Source organism: Pelecanus crispus, chromosome 13, assembly GCF_030463565.1.
Source record: "Pelecanus crispus isolate bPelCri1 chromosome 13, bPelCri1.pri, whole genome shotgun sequence".
In the NCBI taxonomy this organism is placed as follows: domain Eukaryota; kingdom Metazoa; phylum Chordata; class Aves; order Pelecaniformes; family Pelecanidae; genus Pelecanus; species Pelecanus crispus.
In genome coordinates, this window is record NC_134655.1 from 20,871,706 (window position 1) to 20,886,266 (window position 14,561).

Here is a 14,561-nt window from a genome sequence, read left to right on the forward strand (position 1 = left end):
CAGTAGCACGACATCTGTTGCCAGCAGGATGGGGGAGGTCACCCTTCCCCTCTGCTCAGCATCGGGGAGGCCGCACCCACAGTACTGCCTCCAGTTCTGGGCTCTCCAGTGCGAGAGACATGGACGTACTGGAGAGAGTCCAGTGAAGGGCCACGAAGATGATGAAGGGACTAGCGTATCGCTCATCTGAGGAAAGACTGAGAGAGCTGGGACTGTTCAGGCTAGAGGAGAGGAGGTTCAGGGGGGATCTTGTCATTGTCTATAAATGCCTGAAGGGAAGGTGCAAAGAGGATGGAGCCAGGCTCTTTTCAGTGGTCCCCAGTGTCAGGACAAGGGCCAGTGGGCACAAACTGAAACACAGGAGCTTCCATCTGATCATCAGGAAACACTTTGTCACTGTGAGGGTGACCAAGCACTGGCACAGGTTGCCGAGAGATGTTGTGGAGTCTTCATCCTTGGAGATACTAAAAAGCTCTCTGGACGTGGTCCTGGGCACCTAGCTCCAGGTGGCCCTGGGTTGGACAAGACGACCTCCAGAGGTCCCTTCCAACCTCAACCTTTCTGTGGTTCGGTGACATGCACTGTGCATTTGCAACACTGGATCACATGGTCCATAACGATCAATGTAAAAGCCATGCAGGATAAAGGAGAGCAAGTTGTCCACAGGACAGTCTCCAGGCTGAGTTGTGTTTTTGGAAAAGAGCCCCCTTCCCTGACCATAGCAGCCACTGCTTTCTGAAGCTCCTACAGCAAGGATGCTCAGCCATATGGAACCGTTAGCATATTTCAAGGTAAATTTCTTAACTGCTTATTTTGCTTTGTGAAATGACGAATTGTCAAATATATCTTTCTAATGCAGTACAAGTAAGCTTTCAGAAGGCACCTAGATCTGCTTTTCTCCTGTTATTTATGTATTTCTAAGTGGAAAACAAAACAAGTATTTTTGTAGGCATCATTAGGCAATTCATCCTGTTTCCCACCAAGATGCCCACAGTTTTCCCACACCTTTATTGATTCCTCTGAACTGCCTCATACACTGTACACAGCCAGTCAATAGGGCGATGATGCCAATCAATAGGAAGTATAATAAAGTAATAAACCTGTCTGAGAACAGCAGCGTATACTTACACCTTAGAATTTAACCTGTGAACCACATTTACATTCAACAGGCCCTTTCTGTATTAAAGCTTACTCCAGTGGGTTTGGGACAGGGTTTATGTTTGTTGCTTGGAAGAACTAAGGTATACAGCCAATCTTGTCTAAAATGTGTTAGCAGAATAATGTTGCAAAACTAGCTAGTCCTAGGATTTGCATGCTGCAGTTTCCTTTGTTGAGCTCTAACCAGTGGCTCTGAAATCTAATCATTTAAATCCCATTAATGAATTATCAGTGTCTAAGATGTTTGGAGTTACAGTATACACAGCCACACATCTTAAATTAGATTTTTTTTTTTTTTTTTGGCTCTTGTATACTGTAAATGAGCTCAATTAGTCTTTGCCAAATGACTCACTAAAAGTAATTCTTGCAGGTAGACACATGACTAAATGTGAAACAAAATCTGCATCTGTTTTTAATGCACTAAAAAGCCCTGTAAAACACAATGTATATTAGATGAGATAATAGCTGCTAGCTATAGTAGTATTTAGGTACTTTCCTGCAAATAATAATATTTCAGTGTACTGCAGATATTTTAATGTAATTTGTAAGTTTAAAAGTATTGTACAGCCTCGCAGCCTAGAAGGGAAGGACTGTTACGTGTTGCAGAGGTGCACAGAATATGACAGCAACGACTTACAGTCTGCTTCAGCAGAGCTAACAATGAAGGAGAAGTCAGAGCTGTTGTTTTAAAGAGTCACATATTATGCAATGCATTTTATAATGTTTAAAATGCTTCCTTCTGTTATTATATTGTATCCTTCATTTTTCTTCTCCTGGCTTTCTGCTATCAGCAACGTAATTGTCCCATGAGCTCTGTGAATTGAGTACCTTAGTATAATGTACAAATTACTGCCCTTGAGCTGCAGATTGAATCTTACAGCAAATGTAAACAACTGAATTGGCAACATTGGTTTGAAAAAGCTTTGCTAGGATTCTGCATACTAGCATCCTTTGTATCCATGGATAACTTACATTAAAGAACGCTTTAGGGACAATCACACAGCTGTGCTAGAGGCAGGAAAAACTTTAAAAATAACAAGGCTGTATCTGAACTTCAGCACACAGGAACACTTCCCAACTTCTGACTAAAGGTTTCAGCTGCATCCCAACTTTGTTCTGGGAGAAGACCCAGGTTTGGGCCAAATTTCAGGCTTGAGCACGCCAATTTTTTTTCTTGGCATGAAATACCGTCTCATTGGCTACAAGGGAAGGAGAGCTGGCTGCAACCTGCCCCCGGGGGATTAAGGTCAGAGGGTGTGCCCAGAAGCTCTGTGCCTCTTTAAATGCAGTTCAGGTGGGTTCTGCTTGTAGCCACGTTGGACCTGCAGGTGATCTGTGAAGGTGATGGAGTGGTTTTGAAAGGTCAGTGAAGCTATTATGTTTTCATGGATGAAATAGCTTTTACTCTCATATGTATGAATCTATAGTAAATTCCCCTGTAGCCTTAGATGCCAGTAATTATTGACTATGGTGTGGTACAGCTGTAGTTTTACTGCATCATTAGAGGAACTTCTTCCACCCTGGTCTCCAGTCACATCCCAGGGTACCTGTGCTATGCACTATAAGGTACGTCATTGTGTGATCTCTTGCTTTCTTAGAGGGGAAATGTTTTGTGTATCTTGAATATTTTCATTCCCATGGTAGTTGGAGGCAGCCTAACAGCGTTCAGGAGTTTTCTTCTTGTGTGTGTGTGGGTGGAGAGCAGGCTGTGTTAATGTAACTCATCATCCATGCAGAGTTCTCTTCTTCAGCGGTGTATAGTGCTTCAGACATTGCAGCGTGGGTGTATCTATACACGTGTATAAATATATATGCATATAGCAGGAATAATTTCTCTTAACATTGAAATGTAGCCAGCTCTTAGATAAGATGTGCTGACTTTTAGGTAGTGGGCAGAAATATTAGATGAGTGGAAAGTGAAGAAAAAAAGAGAACACAGCAAGTTACGTGCAAAAGGTTTTAGTTGGGATATATAGTAATGACCTATATTGGCTCTGCCTGAAATACATGAGCTCCATATACTAGTGCTGGCAGAAATGGCAGTGAATATTTAACACAAGTCACAACTTTTACAATTCTGTGTTTCATATTCAATATATCTTTCTAAGTGTGTTATTCATCGTACCAAAAGTGATATAAACAAATCCTGCTCTGAAGGCTGCTGTTTACTCTCCACGTGGCGTTTTAATAGCAAACCTTCCTTCCTTGACATACCACAGTGACAAATTACAGCTAATGCCTCTACATCCAATAGGAAAGGAACATAGCAGCGGTAAGGATTTATACAGTAGCGAGCCATGTGGCATATGTAACTGGCTGGCATTTTTAGTGCCCTGCTTTGATTTGGGACAGCTTTGGTAATACATAGCCTATCTTCTTTGTCCTTAGCTATTTAAAGATTTAATTTCTTTTTGTTTGCTTTCTTTCTTTTGTAAACCCAGGAAAGCCTCAAAAGATGTATGTATAATAAATCATATGACATCTTTATACAATCTCAAAGAAAATACTTAGCTAAGGAAAAATAAAATAAAATTTAAAAAAACAGTGGAATATGTGAATGGTAATAAGTATGATAAATGGTATTTTATAATACCCATATATGTTTCTTTAACAGCTATCAAACATCTATATGTTTAATATAAGACATTTCACTCATTTGGCAATTTTTGTGTTCCTCTGAGTCTGCCTTTCAAAGGCATTAAAGTGCGGTAATATAATTTTTTGTTGTTGCCCAGCATCAAAATTGTTCTTCATCCCAGCATAACTGCATCAGATATTTAAAAAAAAGAAATGGTGTCACAGAAAACAAAGAGAAATTATGAGTCTTAGATCTTTTTTGAAAATGAAGAAGAATCTGGTTCTACTAAAGTGGGTCTTTCTGATCACCCTGCTGATGTGCAGCTGAGGAGGACTCTGATAATAATTTCATTAAGGTCAGCTCTGGTATTTGCAGGAAAAACCCCCACTACTTGTGAGGAGTAAAGAGTATCACACTCTGACAAGACAAAAGCAAGTTTCACTGGGAGGTACTACCTTGTTCCTCTGGCCTCCCCCAGCACTGCTGGCTTCAAACTTCAAGCAAGTAAGAAGAAACAGCAGACCTCTAATGCTGTACTTATGTCTTAAACAGCTACGTCCTTAGCAGCATGTGCTTCCTGTCCCTCGGAAATATGCAGATAAATGTCGATGGGCATCCTGTGTATTTAGACAAAGCCAGGTTATCAAAGTCTGAATCAGCCATGAGATGTGACAGCAGGATTTTTTTTTTATATTATGCATACTTTTGAGGATTTTCTTTCACGTTTTCATAACTGGTATTATTTCTGTTAGTCAGAAGTCTTTCTCACATGTTTCTACATCAGATTGTGAGCTCTTTGTCACCTTCCTTTGTTGTGATTGATTGTAAGGTTTTTGTTTTACTCACTTAGAAAACAAAAGGAAATCAAGCTACTCTCTAGTTTGTTTGAAATAAGTGAGTAATATGGTATCCTGGTTCTTAACTGATAAATATTTGTTTTCAGTTCTTAATACCAGTATTTACAGTTGGTGCTGACTCAAAAACTCACAACCTCAGTGACTAAGTTAAAGGTGGAATGTTTTCCTTGCTTCTCTATGGTAGCGTAAGCAAGATCCATGTACTTGTGCTCTTCTGTTTTTTTTCAAAAAAAAAGGGTGGTGGTAAATACCTATCTTCTGTCAAAGTCAGTTTAGATTTTGTTGTTGGGTTCGTCCAAGTTAGGTGTACTCGGAGATGACATAGCCAATACTGTTAACTGTGGAAAGACTTTTACCGAGTCCACCTTTTTCCATTGATGATTATAGTGTATGAAGCCAGGCATGTTAGTTATGAAATGCCCGTGACATCATTCAAAATTTCTGAATTAAAATGGCTTTCTTTGCATTTCTTAGTACAAGCTCGAAATGACATTCAAAAAAGGAACACCTCAACTGTCAAACTGTCCTGTGTTCTTTGATAGTTTTTGAGATTAGTTTGCCTATCTTTACCTGCCTGACCCAAGACAACAAACAAAACCCAAACCCCTCTAAGACAGAAAGGAGTAAGTAAATACAACATAAAGTTAATTTTAATGACAAGAATTACTTTAGTTGAAGATATTGGAAAAGGTAATTAAACTATGTTTCTACTTATGATTCTTACCCAGATACAGTCTGTTTCAGCAATAAGCCTTTTTCATGTTTGACAAGCTATTTTAGGAGATAAGAATGATTATGAGTTTTTTCTGTTGATAGGAATTAAGTATTTAAATTCTTTTCCAATGTGGCATTGCCCTAGAACAGCTACCTGCTTTGACTTGAAACAGTTCTTTTTCTTTCTTTTTTTTTTTTTTCCCCTCATTTTTTAAAGGCAGAAAAGCTTTTGAAATCTGTGGGGTTTTCTCTTCATTTCTTCCTCTCCCCTGAGAACCTGCTCCTTTAATGATATGTTCGAAAACATGAAGCGGGGCGGGGGGGGTTCAGTGCTTTACAGATAACCTGTTATTTGAATGTCTAACAGTCCTTTATGCTTGGTAAATGGTACATTGGATTAGAAGGAAACTTTGGATAGTCAAAATGTACTCTTAAATTTTGCATAAATATTTCTTTCAATGTTGAAAGTAAATAAATGAATAACACAAAAAATAAGTCTTTCTTACATGAGGAAGTAACCATTTCCTGCCTTTTTTATTAGATTCATCTTGTTAAAATTTTCACGGGGAGTTTCTATAAGCTTTCTACTCGTCTGAGAAATATTTTTTAGAAAGTTGCTAAACTCTAGCTTAGATAAAACGGAGCATCCTTATGCATTTTTAGAAAGGCTGTTTTGCAAATCAAGGATTGATAACATTAAGAATTCAGAGAACTGCACAGAAACTGTCCTGTGGAACGATCTTTCCTTAGGAAGAAATGTTTTGCTAAACTACAGGTATTTATGTTGGAAGGTATTATTTCTTGAAAACATTTCACACTAAAAATTCATTTGGGCTTTCTCCAATGGTGATAGCCTATTTCCATCCCATGGAAACGACGACAGCCTATGATGATATCCTGTTTTGATTCTGACGTTCTAAATAACTTTAATTTTAAGTCTTCTTGTTTTAACTCTGTTATTTGAAAAAGCCAAAACATCAGTTCAAGAAAGAGGACTTTTGGTGTCCTATTACAGCACAAAAAAAGGTGGGGGGAATCTGCAGAATTTGCCTCAATATGTTTCTGCACAGATGTAATTCAGTTTTGTTCCCAGAAATACTTGATCTGATTTTCCTATGAATTACCAGTTAGATGTTGATTTCCTTTCTCACATCATTTTAACTTTGGTAGAGTCGCCTAATTAACAGAAGAAATGAGAAATGGATGAAGAAGCCAGACTAGAACTTTTGGTGATTGCTACTAGGATACAAAATATTTGAGCATTTCACTTCAGAGCTTAATGAGCAGGAGTTAGCATCACAAAGGCAAATACTGGCATCATTTTTTTAAAACATATAACCTGTTTTACTGGCACGATATTGATCTGACATACCTCACCATGTGTCCTTGCTGTCTTAGGTTTATGAATATAGCACTCTAGTTCCTTAGGCTGTACAATGTTTCACGAATATCAAGAACTGTTAAAATAATGCTTAGGCACTGTGGATTGTACATTAAAGCTTCTGGAAAGGTTTTAATGTTTAAACTGGAAAAAGAATGCAACTTTGCTCATATTTAAGAAGAAAAAAAAAAAGTTTTGAAAAATAGGGAAGAAACAAACAGTTCTGTGAGCTTTTTTAAAAGAACTACTCAGAAAAGAGTTTCCAGTTAAGGTGAAAACCCTTTTGAAGCTGAATATATGTTAGGTCATTGAAGGTTTCCAGCACTTTGAAGCACCTGATCATGCTGATTACTCCTGAAGATGTTGGTTCAACAAATTTGCACAACATATCACTTCGACAAGAGACAGTGCTAGCTTGCAATCAAGACCATAATGAGTGATTTATTTGTTCCCTTCTCCCTGGGCTTACCCATCATTACATGTTCATTAAGTAGTAATTGTCATTGATCGACAGGCTTGTGTATGGATGATGGTAAAAAACAGGGCTATCGAGCCTTCACTGGGTAGAACAAGTGTATGCCACAACCAATAAGGTAGATTAATGAGAAGAATTAAACTAAGGCTAGTTACATTATGGACCACTTCCTTTCTTTTAATTTTATTTATGATTAGAGACAAGTGTATGATATCTTAGACCTTCAGGAATAAAAGTATAACAATATAAAATAGAACCATGGCCTAATACTATACTATTCAAGTGCTCATAACCTATTGTAGTAATGAAATTGGTTTGGTGGTTTTCAGATAGGTTTCATAAATAGTGTGTAGATCAGTTGAAGTAACAGGGCAAGAGTGTATCACAAATAAGATTCAAAGTCAAAACCTGTTTCTAATGGATCATTTGTGGGTAAGTCCCTGTATAAATAAATATTTAAAAGATCAAAAAGAACTAACTTTGTATCAGTTGGAGAGTGGTAAATCCACGATGTTTCAAATTACGATTTTCTTTTTTATTATACTCATTCATTTATATTATTTTCAGAACCCTAGGTAGGAAAAAGTTTTGGAATCATTTGATCAGCTAATGTTCCATCAGATGAGGCTGCCATAAACCCTTGTAAAGAGTTGTGTGCCTCTAGAGGCAAGGTGCTGTTGCTTTGAAAATATATTCAGCTTTAGGTATATTGGTGTCCGTACTTCTATATATTGAAGCATTTTTGCCTGCCTTCTCAAGTAGGACTATAATAGCTACCTATAATCTTTATCTTAGTAGCGTCATCCAGCTGTATGTTCATGTCTAAATAGAATTATCAAAAATTTTCTCTCACAGTACATGTATTTCTTTCTGATTCACAGCATCATTTATTTATTTATTTATTTTAAGTCCCTTTGGCTTATTTTGCTTTGTTGCATCTGAAAACCAGGTATGCACTGATATTACTATTGGGCCAAATGTCATTCGCTGTCTAACAAACTTGATGTGTTTTGAGCATAGATTATTTCTCCTTTTCGTTGTGGTCCCAGGCCTCCTGCAATCAATCTCTTAATAAAAAAGGAAATGCCTTCTGTTGATTTTTACAGACTGAAAGGTCAGGACAATACTTAATGAGAACAAAATATGGAGCAAAAACAACATGAAAAATTCTTTGGGGAAATGGGAGAGGGTTAATTAAGTGTACTGATTGCAGTCATTTTATAGTTCCAGAAACCATTGTCCTGTGTTAGTGTTTTAAAAATACAGCTTTAATTATTATGCTAGGTAAGAAAACTACCTTAGGGTAGATTCTGCCAGTGCTTTCCCATTGATTGCTACAGAAATCTAATGCTGCAGTATTTTCTCTGCCACTGTTGCCAGGACTGGCTCAGAATATCTACTGTAACTGCTTATAATTCAGAAGCAGTATGAACTCTGATGCAAAAGTTTCCACTCGGCATCTAATTCCAAAAATGGTGTTGATGAAAAGCTGGATAATTATTTCAAAGTTATAAGGATGGAATATAAAAAAGAAGAATAGTTTTACTCTCTGAAGATATTCCTATGGCTATTTTTAATCACTTAATAAAAGGCAAAACTATTTATTGTGTCCATTGTACCCACCTAGAAAAGGAGATTAGCCCAGCTGGCCCTCATCTGAATTTGACTGAACATGAGATGAGTATGAGAAGAGAGCAGTACTACTTGCAGAAACACTGTGTGATATGCTTCCTATCTTATGAAATATCATCCCCGGCTCACTGTGAGTTACAGGAATAGATGTTTGCTATTTGTAAGGAATAATAAAGACACCCCCCCCCCCCTTTCTGGCAGAGACTCAGCTGCACCAGAATTTTAAGGAAAACAGGACATTAATAACGACAGAGGAACCACATCATCACCTTGCAGATAGGAGAAACAGAAAAGCATCTAAATCGGAGAGGTTTAGACTGTAGAAGAAAATAATTGAGGTGTAATTTTTAATGGAGCAGCTGAATAAACAATAGCAGAAGACCCATGTCTAGACCCTAAGTTTCATGTAAGTTTACTGTCAGGATAGCAGAAACAGATCAAATCTGAGCAAGCTTATAAATAACCATACCAGGAGAACATGGCAAAAAGAAAAAAAATACCGTAATTTGGATACATTTCTTCCATCCTTAACTCAATTTTTAAGAGGACATAAACTGTATTTTATTTAATTAATTCTAACCTGTGCTCATTGGGAAGAAATAAGAGGGGTAACATTATCTGTAAATATTCAGAGATAAATTGGTTTCTAGTCTGTAGAAAATACACATTTGCAATTAGCTATAAAATATTTGTTCTTGTCATAGCTGTTATTAAACTATACAGTTTTCTAATATAAGAACAGAGATACTAAATTATAGATATGATAAGTGAAAGCTCAATCATTTTTTAAGAAAAATAAAAATCATGTGCAGGGGCGAAGAAACACTATCAGAATTTCCTAAGGAATGGGAAAATAGAATCGGGTCTGTCCTGTGTATATGAACTAGAGATAAGAACAATATTTAAAGTTTCAAAAGGTACAAAGTTACAGTATTTTTTCAGCATTTGCCTTTATTAATTTAGAAACTAAACAGTAGGAAACCTTCAGTGGAAGAGAAACTGGAATTATTTTTTTCAGTTTGAACCTATGTTTAACCTACTGTTACTTTAATGCAGCCCCCCCCAAAAAACCCCAAAACCCAAACCCAACCAAACCCCCCCAGCATCTCCCCTCCCCACCTTGCCTGATATTTCAATATTTGTAGATGGACTTAAAGAAGTCAGAAGGTTAGAGGAGTGTTATGTTTTATCTTAACAATGGAAACACAATCAAGAAAAACTTCTATCCACGTATTTTTAAAACTATGGTATTAGATTATTAAAGTGCAGAGAATACAAAATCTCTGGCCTGCTACCAAGCATTGGTGAGGTCTTACACCAGGAAGCCACTGTAAATAGTAACTGAAAGTCTTCTGGGGAGAAATAATTTTGTGAGAGTTGTTTAAAAGTTGTGTGTCTTGTCCTTTAGATCCCTTCAGTGGCCCATGGAAGAAATAGCTGTGCCACGAGACCTTTTAGATGCTGGTCTGAGGGGTTGCATCACCACCTTGTAGCATTTCAGGGTTAATGTGGCAGCGTCGCAGAGGCACTCTCCTCTTGGCATAAGCAAAACAAGGCATGGCAATTTCAACACAAATTACAGTGGGATCAGGGCTAGGGATACAAATCTGTCAGAACAACAACCTTTTCACCAAATCAGTTCCTACAATGAAGAACTTGTGCATTTGGATGCTTCAGGAGTCAATACAAATAGACACTGGGATTTTGGTATTTGGTCTGTGACTTGGATCTTCTGGCATGACCACCAAAATACTGTTACTTGATTTGAATGAGCAAAAAGAAGCCACTTCTATTCTTTCATTTTCATTAGCACATCTGTAACAGTTTGTAAAGCCAACTTTTTTGGATTTAATTATTTATGAGCTTCTACTGAGTGTTTTATAGAAGGTAAAAATCCTCCCTTTGTTTTCAGTTTCAATGAAGAGATTAAAATAATTAAGTACTGATTAGACTTACACTGACCTTTATTAACAAACCTGCTTATAAAACTGGCAAACTTCAACACTTTTTCCCTTTCCTGGAAACAACTTAGTATGCTACTAAACAGCATGAAAGGGGACTGCTTTAATCACCCAGTAAGCAAGGATATTTTTTTTTTTTTTTTTTTTTAATCTGCTCATCAGCCTGGAACAGCTCAACTCTTTTCTGCCTAGTTCTTTGCCATAAATAGCAAATAATGAATTATCCTGAGGACACAAGCAATAACTTATTCACATCTAGGATAATGTTGTCCTTGGCCTTTAATAGTACCTCATTTTCCCCAAAAGCATTAAACAAAGCACTCTAATATAATAATCTTTTAATTGTAGCATCTCGTTGGAAGGTTGGAAAATGGAATATATTACGTTAAAAACTCTTGAAACATCTTCAAAAACATCTTTTGCCTATCTTTGCCAGCTCTACATTTAAATGTTTAACTTACAAGCCATAGTTGCCTTTTTTTATTTGCATATTTACTTCATAAACATCTCATCTATTAGTTACTTGGTTTGGTTGTTACTCATTAAGATAAAAAATTCTTTAAGACTGGATTTTCTTTTTTGTGTTATCTTGAGAATGATTAGGTAATCCTGACCCTTTTAAGTACTGATGCTGTTGTTAAGTCAGATTCTGGAATGCCATTCTTCTAAATAATGTTTATTTTCTCTTTATATAGTTTTGAAATTTCTCTGTAAATTAAGTGGTACTGACAGCGTACTGGTAATTTCTGTTTCCTTATTTGTGCTAAATACAAAGCAGATCCATGGTTGTGACCTAAGGAGGTAGAAAGCCTTGGCACATTTGGGGAAAGATAACCACTTTTTAAAGTTACATTCTAAATTCATTGTCATGAATACATTCAAAACAAATCTTATAGAATCATAGAATCATCTAGGTTGGAAAAGACCTTTAAGATCATCCAGTCCAACCATTAACCTACACTACCAAGCCCACTCTAGACTAATCAAGGGTAGACCAGACTAAACCATATCCCGAAGTGCCACATCTACCCGTTTTTTAAACGCCTCCAGGGATGGTGACTCCACCACCTCTCTGGGCAGCCTGTTCCAATGCCTGACCACCCTTTCCGTAAAGAAATTTTTCCTAATTTCCAGTCTAAACCTCCCCTGGCGCAGCTTAAGCCCATTTCCTCTTGTCCTATCGCTAGCTACTTGGGAGAAGAGACCAACACCCACCTCACTACAACCTCCTTTCAGGTAGTTGTAGAGAGCGATAAGGTCTCCCCTCAGCCTCCTCTTTTCCAGGCTAAACAACCCCAGTTCCCTCAGCCGCTCCTCATAAGGCCTGTGCTCCAGACCCTTCACCAGCTTCGTTGCCCGCCTCTGAACACGCTCCAGCACCTCAATGTCTTTCTTGTAGTGAGGGGCCCAAAACTGGACACAGTATTCCAGGTGCGGCCTCACCAGCGCCGAGTACAGGGGGACAATCACCTCCCTGCTCCTGCTGGCCACACTATTCCTGACACAAGCCAGGATGCTGTTGGCCTTCTTGGCCACCTGGGCACACTGCTGGCTCATGTTCAGCCGGCTATCTACTAACACCCCCAGGTCCTTTTCGGCCAGGCAGCTTTCCAGCCACTCCTCCCCAAGCCTGTAGCGTTGCATGGGGTTGTTGTGACCGAAGTGCAGGACCCGGCACTTGGCCTTGTTGAACCTCATACAGTTGGCCACGGCCCATCGATCCAGTCTGTCCAGGTCCCTCTGCAGGGCCATCCTACCCTCGAGCAGATCGACACTCCCACCCAATTTGGTGTCGTCTGCAAACTTACTGAGGGTGCACTCGATCCCCTCATCCAGATCATTGATAAAGATATTGAACAAGACTGGCCCTAAAACAGAGCCCTGGGGAACACCGCTCGTGACCGGCCGCCAACTGGACTTAACACCATTTATCACTACTCTCTGGGCTCGGCCACCCAACCAGTTCTTTATCCAGCGAAGAGTATGCCTGTCTAAGCCGTGAGCTGCCAGCTTCCTGAGGAGGATATTATGCGAGACGGTGTCAAAAGCTTTGCTAAAGTCGAGGTAGATGACATCCACAGCCTTTCCATCATCTACCAGGCGGGTCACCAGGTCATAGAAGGAGATCAGGTTGGTCAAGCAGGACCTGCCTTTTGTGAACCCATGCTGGCTGGGCCTGATCCCCTGGTTGACCTGTACTTGCCTGTGGAGTTCGCTCAAGATGAACCTCTCCATAATCTTCCCCGGCACCGAGGTCAGGCTGACAGGCCTGTAGTTCCCCGGGTCCTCCTTCCGGCCCTTCTTGTAGATGGGCGTCACATTGGCAAGCCTCCAGTCATCAGGGACCTCCCCTGTTAACCAGGACTGTTGATAGATGATGGAAAGTGGCTTGGCAAGCTCCTCTGCCAGCTCCCTCAGTACTCTCGGGTGGATCCCATCCGGCCCCATAGACTTGTGAGCGTCCAGGTGGCATAGCAGGTCATTAACTGCTTCCTCCTGGACTATGAGGGCTCCATTCTGGTCCCTATCCCTATCCTCTTGCTCAAGGGCCTGAGTACCCTGGGGATGACCGGTCTGGCTGTTGAACACAGAGGCAAAGAAGGCGTTAAGTACTTCAGCCTTTTCCTTGTCCTCGGTGACAATGTTCCCCCCCACATCCAGCAAAGAATGGAGATCCTCCTTGGCTCTCCTTTTATTGCTGATGTACTTATAAAAGCATTTTTTATTGTCTTTTACAGCACTGGCCAGATTGAGTTCTAGCTGGGCTTTTGCCTTTCTAATTTCCTCCCTGCAGGACCTAACAAGATCCCTGTACTCCTCCTGAGCTGCCCGCCCCTTCTGCCAAAGGCGGTAGACTCTCCTTTTTTCCCTGAGTCCCCGCAAAAGCTCCCTATTCAGCCAGGCCGGTCGATTTCCCCTCCGGTTGGTCTTACGACACACGGGGACAGCCCGCTCCTGCGCCCTTAAGACTTCCTTCTTGAAGAGGGCCCAGCCTTCCTGGACCCCTTTGCCCTTCAGGACCGCCTCCCAAGGGACTTTCCCAACCAGGGTCCTGAAGAGGCCAAAGTCTGCCCTCCGGAAGTCCATGGTAATAGTTTTGGTGCCCCTCCGCTTAGCATCACCCAAAATTGAGAACTTTATCATGTCGTGGTCGCTAAGCCCGAGACGGCCTCCGACCTCGACATTTCCCACAAGCCCTTCTCTGTTGGTAAACAGCAGGTCAAGCGGGGCACCTCCCCTGGTAGGCTCGCTTACCAGCTGCATTAGAAAGTTATGTTCGCACATGTAAGATGTCAGAGCTGATGTAAAGGCTCCACCCTTATAAGCTTTACCTTTTTCTTATGCAAAGGATCAGCTGAGTAGTCTTACCAAGAAAAGGCTTCTTTTCAAAACCGACTTGATTCAAACATTGAAATTACTTTAGTTGCAGTTATAGCATTGCCTGCTCTTTACAATTCCCAGAGTGGCCAGAGGATAATACAAACTAAGTAACATTTATGTACTTACGATGCGGGCCGTACTGTCTCACTGCCTGTTCTAGATCACCAGAAACATGTTAGTATTTTGTATTTGTTGCTGCACTGTTAGTTTTTTTTATTTTGAATTGCTTATATTGAAGGCATGTGTATAAATATGATTATTTAAAACAAAACAAAACTCCCAAAGTTCAGATGTTTTGGATCGGCCATGATTTTATCTATTTCTTGACACTGTTTCCTTGGTTACATGATATCTAAGTCAATTCATTTTAAACACAGATATTTTACTGAATATCTTTTTAAAAATGTGTAGGTATATTTATATG